The sequence below is a fragment of the Takifugu rubripes genome, chromosome 11 (genome assembly GCF_901000725.2).
Source record: "Takifugu rubripes chromosome 11, fTakRub1.2, whole genome shotgun sequence".
Lineage (NCBI taxonomy): Eukaryota > Metazoa > Chordata > Actinopteri > Tetraodontiformes > Tetraodontidae > Takifugu > Takifugu rubripes.
In genome coordinates this window covers 16,221,757-16,230,671 of record NC_042295.1, presented here as the reverse complement: position 1 = coordinate 16,230,671, position 8,915 = coordinate 16,221,757, and positions in this window count along the sequence as shown.

Below are 8,915 nucleotides of genomic sequence, written 5' to 3'. Positions count from 1 at the left end.
GGAGGAAAGAGAAGATCCAGAGCTGGCCGAGACGAGCGTCCTCGTTCAGATCGTTCGCTCCTTCTCATCTCCTCAGAGGGAGTGAAGTAGAGGAGGAGGAAAAGAGGAGGAGCAACCCAGGAGAAGGGGGAGGGGCTTCATTCATCTGCTGAACAAATGTGCACGTGAGCTGCACCAGTTTCATGTTGCTTCTGAATTCACTGAAATATTCAACACTCATTACCCAACCCTAACCCTCTAACCCTAACCTAACCCTCTAACCCTAACCCTCTAACCCTAACCAACCCTAACCCTCTAACCCTAACCAACCCTCTAACCCTAACCCTCTAACCCTATCCCTCTAACCCCTAACCCTCTAACCCTAACCTAACCCTAACCCTCTAACCCTAACCCTCTAACCCTAACCTAACCCTAACCCTAACCCTAACCCTAACCCTCTAACCCTAACCTAACCCTAACCCTCTAACCCTAACCTAACCTCTAACCCTAACCCTCTAACCCTAACCCTCTAACCCAACCTAACCCTCTAACTAACCTAACCCAACCCTAACCCTCTAACCCTAACCTAACCCTCAACCCTAACCCAACCCTAACCCTCAACCCTAACCTAACCCTCTAACCCTAACCCAACCCTAACCCTCTAACCCTCTAACCCTAACCTAACCCTCTAACCCTAACCTAACCCTCTAACCCTAACCCTCTAACCCTAACCTAACCCTAACCCTCTAACCCTAACCTAACCCTAACCCTCTAACCCTAACCCAACCCTAACCCTCTAACCCTAACCTAACCCTCTAACCCTAACCCAACCCTAACCCTCTAACCCTAACCCTCTAACCCTAACCTAACCCTCTAACCCTAACCCCTAACCCTAACCCTGACCCTAACCCTCTAACCCTAACCCTAACCCTAACCTAACCCTCACACAGTGGTCGCCATGACAACAAACCTTTCCTTCTCTGGATTAATGTGAGGAGCAGCTTGACTTCTGAACACAAGAAGCAGAACCACAACAGAAAAATGCCCCGCAGCTAACAGGGCTACGCCGCGGCTACGCTAGGCTCTCTGCTCCTCAGCATCATCAGTTTGATCTTTGCAGTCTGGGAATATTAAATTAAGGGAATTGAATTGTTCGACCTGGATCCGTTGGAACTTTCACGCCAGGAAATTAAGCGACCACTGAACGCACCACAGAACCAAATGTAGGTCTAGAAAATCCAGGTCACCCTCTTTAATTCTAGACTTTTATTGGGGTCATCGCACCTACGCAGAGGGACCACGACGAAGATGAGGAACATCTTCATCACCAGCTGACGCTGAGCAACCTGAGACCACCAGGAAGAGCCAAAGCCACAGGTGTCCCACAACCTGGATACTCCCGAGTGTTTGAGGACTCACAAAGACTTCGGAAACTCTCAGCAGCAGACTCATCTGTGGAGATGATTGATTGATTGATTGATTGATTGATTGATTGATTGATTGATTCAGTTGTTCATCCTATGCTAATCCAGGAAATGAATTAATTAGCGCAGCCGTCATTAAACACACCTGCACACAAATAACTCAAGGTTAAAGCAGAACAGTCTTAACTCTGTGCAGAGTGGATGAAAGGTTGCCCTCATCTTGGATGTCATCCTGTCTTCCTCCAACTGCTGGACAGCGTCCAGCTCAGAGTCCAGTTCACAGTCCAGCTCAGAGTCCAGTTCAGAGCAGTTAACCCTAACCCTAACCCTAGCACCCTAACCCTAGCACCCTAACCCTAACCCTAGCAACATAACCCTAACCCTAGCACCATAACCCTAACCCTAGCACCCTAACCCTAGCACCCTAACCCTAGCAACATAACCCTAACCCTAGCACCATAACCCTAACTCTAGCACCATAACCCTAGCACCCTAACTCTAGCACCATAGCCCTAACCCTAGCACCCTAACCCTAGCACCATAGCCCTAGCACCCTAACCCTAGCACCATAACCCTAACCCTAGCACCCTAACTCTAGCACCATAACCCTAGCACCCTAACCCTAGCACCATAACCCTAACCCTAGCACCCTAACCCTAGCACCATAACCCTAGCACCCTAACTCTAGCACCATAACCCTAGCACCCTAACCCTAGCACCATAACCCTAGCACCATAACCCTAGCACCCTAACCCTAACCCTAGCACCCTAACCCTAGCACCATAACCCTAGCACCCTAACCCTAGCACCATAACCCTAACCCTAGCACCCTAACTCTAGCACCATAACCCTAGCACCCTAACCCTAGCACCATAACCCTAGCACCATAACCCTAACCCTAGCACCCTAACCCTAGCACCCTAACCCTAGCACCATAACCCTAACCCTAGCACCCTAACCCTAGCACCCTAACTCTAGCACCATAACCCTAGCACCCTAACCCCTACCCTAGCACCCTAACCCTAGCACCATAACCCTAACCCTAGCACCCTAACCCTAGCACCCTAACCCTAACCCTAGCACCCTAACCCTAGCACCCTAACTCTAGCACCATAACCTAGCACCCTAACGCTAGCACCATAACCCTAGCACCATAACCCTAGCACCCTAACTCTAGCACCATAACCCTAGCACCCTAACTCTAGCACCATAACCCTAGCACCATAACCCTAGCACCCTAACTCTAGCACCATAACCCTAGCACCCTAACCCTAGCACCCTAACCCTAACCCCTTACCCTAGCACCCTAACCCTAGCACCCTAACCCTAACCCCTTACCCTAGCACCCTAACCCTAACCCCTTACCCTAGCACCCTAACCCTAGCACCCTAACCCTAGCACCATAACCCCTAGCACCCTAACCCTAGCACCCTAACCCTAACCCCTTACCCTAGCCACCCTAACCCTAACCCCTTACCCTAGCACCCTAACCCTAACCCCTTACCCTAGCACCATAACCCTAGCACCCTAACCCTAACCCCTTACCCTAGCACCCTAACCCTAGCACCATAACCCTAGCACCCTAACCCTAACCCTAACCCCTTACCCTAGCACCCTAACCCTAGCACCCTAACCCTAGCACCCTAACCCTAGCACCCTAACCCCTTACCCTAAGTTATTAATGTGCTTGTGCCTGCTGATCCATTTGGCTTTAATTGTTTCTCCAATTGTTTTAATTAGTTCTCCGGGTCTTTCTTTGTGATGGAATTTACTAAGTTCGTTAGGGCATCACCTCTCAGGAGGCTGGAGAAGGCGACTGTTATGAAGACAGAGACTGTGTGTGTCTGTGTGTGTGTGAGAGTGTGTGTGTGTCTGTGTGTGTGTGTGTCTGTGTCTGTGTGAGAGTGTGTGTGTGTCTGTCTGTGTCTGTGGGTGGGTGGGTCTGTGTGTGTGTGTGGGTGTGTGTGTGTGTGTGTGGGTGGGTGGGTCTGTGTGTGAGTGTGTCTGTGTGTGTGTGTGTGTGTGTGTGTGTGTGTGTGTGTGTGTGTCAGGTTTCAGGACGTCCCTACAGACTTGTGGATGTGATCTGAGATCAATAAAGTGTGTGATACTTCTGTAAACAAACAAAGGCAACCTCACATCACCCTAACCCTCCCGTAACCTCATCAAAAGAGGGTTAGCTTCCATTTTAGGCAACAGAAGCAGTGCTAAGCTAACTGTGTTGACTTGCACAAACATGTGAGCGGTAGAAAATGACTGCAGTACCCACAATGCACCGCTGCATGAAGAGTCGGGGACACACCCAGAGAAGCAACTTCATGACTGTCTGTTTCCTGTGTGTCACACCTCTGTCAGCCTCCATGTTGTTTGTGATCTCTCTTCACCTCCCTGCCAGTCTTTTTGCGCACCCCTACACGCGTGCGCGCACACACACACACATACTCATCCCATAATACCCGCACCTAACAACTGTGATGCAGCAGCACCTTCCCAAATACTGCAGTGCACTTTTACCCAGCATGCAGTAGCCAAAGTTGCCCCTCCATCACGTCTCCTACCTGGCGCGGCCTTTTCTTTGCCCTCCATCTTCCGCTCGGTTCGGTTCGGTTCGGTTCGGTTCGGCCCAGAATACCAGCTGCTTGATCAGGTGTAGTCACAGATCTGCTCGGGATCTGGTCAGGGCTGAAGCACCGACGGATCGATAGCGAGATTCTTCTTCTGCTGGTTTCTCTTCTTCACGCTTTTGCCTCCTGCGGACTTTGCGGCGCGTGCCTCCACCTGAGCTGCGGCGCGCGGCAGCCTCCAGTAGCCCTGACTGCGGCAGGCAGATCACTGAGGCTCGGTGTGGGCGGGGTCTAAACGTTGAGCCCCGCCCACTGCGTTTGACTCGCTATTGAGTGGCAATGAAGGGGCTGTTTTACGGTCTAAAACCCACTTTTTATTTCATATAAATATACAATTACATTCGATGTCGGCACTCATGTTATACGTCCAAAGGCTCACTAGCTCATGTATGTTTTGAAGTGATCTATATTAAACTGTTCTCCTGTTATCTTGTATCGGGCCACAGTGATGGCACAGGTGTTAAGAGCTTCAGTCCTGTAGCCACCTTGGAGTCATGATGACATCAGCAAAGAGACCTGGGGTAGAATAAAAGAAATTATACATGCTAACAGATGTATTCGGGCAACAACGCTAAGCTAAATGTAGCTGGAACTATGCCACCGTCATTGAGACGTAAAAAAAGAAAAGCTTGAAAACAGAGATACAACGTCTCCATATCTCAAAACAGCACCTCCCTGAACTATGCATCTTAAACAGGACATTTTCCTGATCCTGAAATCCTGAACTGTGCCCACACCACTTCTTCATCATGTGACTGACGTCTCTTTTTTGGGCGACAGTGAAAGCATGAATTCATTGTTTTCATATTAAGGTCATTTTGGTGGAGTTGGTGCTAAAAATGAACGTTGCACTTCTGAGGAGCGACGTGTCACATGACAGTGTAGAGGGCAAACGAGAGGTATCGTAGATATAATATCGTCTATATTCCTCCTACTGATTGCAGCTCTTTTTCAGAACAGCACTTTCAGCTTGCTGTTGCATCAAAATATTGCAGAAGAAAAAAATACTAGCTGATATTTCAAGTACAAGTAAATAAAACAAAGATTTTTAATTTCTGTATATACTGTACAATGTACATAGCAATGTACATAGAGTCTTTCTTTTTCTTTTTCTTTTAGTACTTTTCTGTATTGTACACCCGGGCTACCGCTGTACGTGCAATTTCCCCGATGTGGGATCAATAAAGTCTTTTATCCTTATCCTTTATTTCATTTTGATCAATAATGGCGAAACTCCAGATGCTGGCTGTTGCTTAACCTCCATTAAAGTAATAAAAATAATGTTCCTTCCTTCTCTGTCTCACAAATATTGGAAAAATAGCACAAGAAGTAAAATATCCAAAGACGCACTTCCCTCTTTATGCCCAAGGTGGCGCTGTCCACTCTCTGGCGCTACTTTTTCCTCGTGCGCCGCCTCAACCCTGAGGGTAGGCGTGGCTCACCATTGAGCCACGCCCTCCATCTGCAGGCTGTCTCTCGCCTTCTCTCCATTGCGGTTTGTGTGACGTCATCACTGGCGGTTTTTTTTAAGGTGGAATGATGATGAATAAGGGGAGGAGCCACAGTGCATCCATACATGTTGCTTTATTCTATAGAACATATATGGCCTGATGTCTCCTGGATGGATGGATAGATAGATAGATAGATAGATAGATAGATAGATAGATAGATAGATAGATAGATAGATAGATAGATAGATGGCAGGAAATGATGTCACTGACATAAATGTAATTCTTATGTAACATGAATTGTTTCTATAATAATTTATTTGTGGTTTAACGAATGAATTAAACCATAAATTTCCCCGATGTGGGATCAATACAGTTGATCCTTATCCTTAAAATGTTTACAATGGATCTTATTAAAGTGCATCTTTAAAACAAACACAAACATCAAAGCTGGATATTCTGGATTCGAGGAGGTGTTCTGGTCGCACCACACCTTCAGAGCACTGCCCAGGGACCCCTGAGCAAGGTACCAACCACCAGATGCTCATATGGGGGGGGGGGCCCTGCAATGGGATAGAACGTTCCTTGGATTGGGGCGTAAAGCGTTGGTTCAGAAGGTCCATTACCATTAACATTAGATGTTGATGACCAGTTCTGCTTGAAGTATTATTTGAAGTATTGAAGCATTAAAAGAACCATTTGAATGCATCACTTTTTATGTCAGCTAGCATACAGCTAACTGCTCGTGACTGGTGCTTCCTCACAGCTCAGCCAACAGGATCACAACCTCCACTTGATCCCAAATCCATCAGGTTTCCTGAAAACCCGTTGGTTCTCTGGTCCTCACAATGTTGCTAATGCTCCTGTTGAACCCCCCCCCGAGCTTCTCAGAAAGCCCTGCAAACATCTGGGATGACCGCGGTGTTCCGTTTCGTGACCCGTTCTTCTGTCTCAGGCTATTTTAGAGGATTTGATGAAGGACCAGCCGGTAGCAGCAGGTTTGGAGGCCTGGTGGGCACCTTGTGGGCCCGGTGGTGTCAGGTTCTGAGGACTCCCTTGTGCTCCAGTGGCTGGTGGAGTCAGAAAAGAAAGTTGCTCTTATTCCACTACCAGAACTACCAGGACCAGGAGGAGCTTCACAGTGAGATTCAAATGAGGAAACATCATCCATCTTTAATTGACACGTGAAAATCATGTGATCCTTTAATTAGTGACATTAAAATATGAAATATATACAAATAAAAAAATAAAATGACAAAATAAAATGACTTCAAGCCTCTCCGGTCCGAGCTGTTGATCAGTCTGACCTGTGATCAGTGAAGAAGACACAGAAACAACTGGGAGGTCACACGAATGAGGTGGGAGGGGCTAGGCCAACAGGGGGAGGGGCTAGGCCAACATGGGGAGGGGCTAAACCATCAGGTGGTGGGGGCTAAACCAACAGGTGAGAGGGGCTAAACCAACAGATGGGAGGGGCTAAACCAGCAGGGGGAGGGGCTAAACCAGCAGGGGGAGGGGCTAAACCAACAAGGGGAGGGGCTAAACCAACATGTGGGAGGAGCTAAACCAACAAGTGGGAGGGACTAAACCAACAGGTGGTGGGGGCTAAACCAACAAGGGGAGGAGTTAAACCAACATGCGGGAGGAGCTAAACCCAACAAGTGGTGGGGGCTAAACCAACAAGGGGAGGGGTTAACACCAACAGGGGGAGGGGTTAACACCAGCAGGGGGAGGGGTTAACACTGGCAGGGGAGGGGTTAACACCAACAGGAGGAGGGGTTAACACCAACATGGGGAGGGGTAACACCAGCGGGGGCGGGGCTAACGCCAGCAGGGGGGAGGGGTAACACCAGCAGGGGGAGGGGCTAACACAGCAGGTACCAAAAGGAGTCCAGTCTCCTCTGATCATACAATCACACACTGAACAGTGAAACACGAGTGTGTGTCGTCAGTGTGAACTGGCCTGTTGCTACACGTGCACATGCGTGTGTGACGACACTGGACTCACAACTAAAAGCAGACAGGGCAGCTCACAGATGAGGTTCTACCACAGGATGTTCTGCAGCCTCAGGTCCACATCTGGAGGTGGTAGAACCAGCCCAGAGGATCCCGAAGCCTCCAGCACCGCGTAAACGAGCTTTGGGGGGTTTCAGAACTTTTGGATTATTCATCTCGTATTTACATTTGAGCTTTAAGGACAATTAAAAACATCCTTTTGATGGAGCAACTAATCAAATTAGCATTAGAACATATTTGCTTCTTAGCTTTCATGTTATGTGAGCAGGATCTTACAAAAGACCTTTAGAGGTCCAGGATGGACCAAAGTCAGCGTTTAATGTTCCTCCTGAACAGGTGATGGACATTTAACGTGGACTCTCCCCATCTCTCTCCCCAGCTCTCTCCAGCTCTCTCCCCAGCTCTCCCCAGCTCTCTCCAGCTCTCCCCAGCTCTCTCCAGCTCTCCCCATCTCTCTCTCCAGCTCTCCCCAGCTCTCTCCCCAGCTCTCTCCAGCTCTCCCCATCTCTCTCCCCAGCTCTCCCCAGCTCTCCCCATCTCTCTCCCCAGCTCTCCCCAGCTCTCTCCCATCTCTCTCCAGCTCTCCACAGCTCTCTCCAGCTCTCTCCAGCTCTCCCCAGCTCTCCCCATCTCTCCCCATCTCTCTCCCCAGCTCTCTCCAGCTCTCCCCAGCTCTCCCCATCTCTCCCCATCTCTCTCCCCAGCTCTCCCCATCTCTCCCCATCTCTCTCCCAGCTCTCTCCAGCTCTCCCCAGCTCTCCCCATCTCTCCCCATCTCTCTCCCCAGCTCTCCCCATCTCTCCCCATCTCTCTCCCCAGCTCTCCCCATCTCTCCCCATCTCTCTCCACAGCTCTCTCCAGCTCTCCCCATCTCTCTCCAGCTCTCTCCAGCTCTCTCCATCTCTCTCCAGCTCTCTCCAGCTCTCCCCAGCTCTCCCCATCTCTCCCAGCTCTCCCAGCTCTCTCCAGCTCTCCAGCTCTCCCAGCTCTCTCCAGCTCTCTCCAGCTCTCTCCCAGCTCTCCAGCTCTCTCCAGCTCTCTCCAGCTCTCTCCAGCTCTCTCCCAGCTCTCTCCCAGCTCTCTCCAGCTCTCTCTCCAGCTTCTCCCCAGCTCTCTCCAGCTCTCTCCAGCTCTCTCCCCAGCTCTCTCCAGCTCTCTCCAGCTCTCTCCAGCTCTCTCCATCTCTCTCCAGCTCTCTCCAGCTCTCTCCAGCTCTCTCCAGCTCTCTCCACAGCTCTCTCCAGCTCTCTCCAGCTCTCCCCAGCTCTCTCCAGCTCTCTCCAGCTCTCTCCCCAGCTCTCCCCAGCTCTCTCCAGCTCTCTCCATCTCTCTCCAGCTCTCTCCAGCTCTCCCCAGCTCTCCCCATCTCTCTCCCCAGCTCTCTCCAGCTCTCTCCAGCTCTCCCCAGCTCTCTCCAGCTCTCT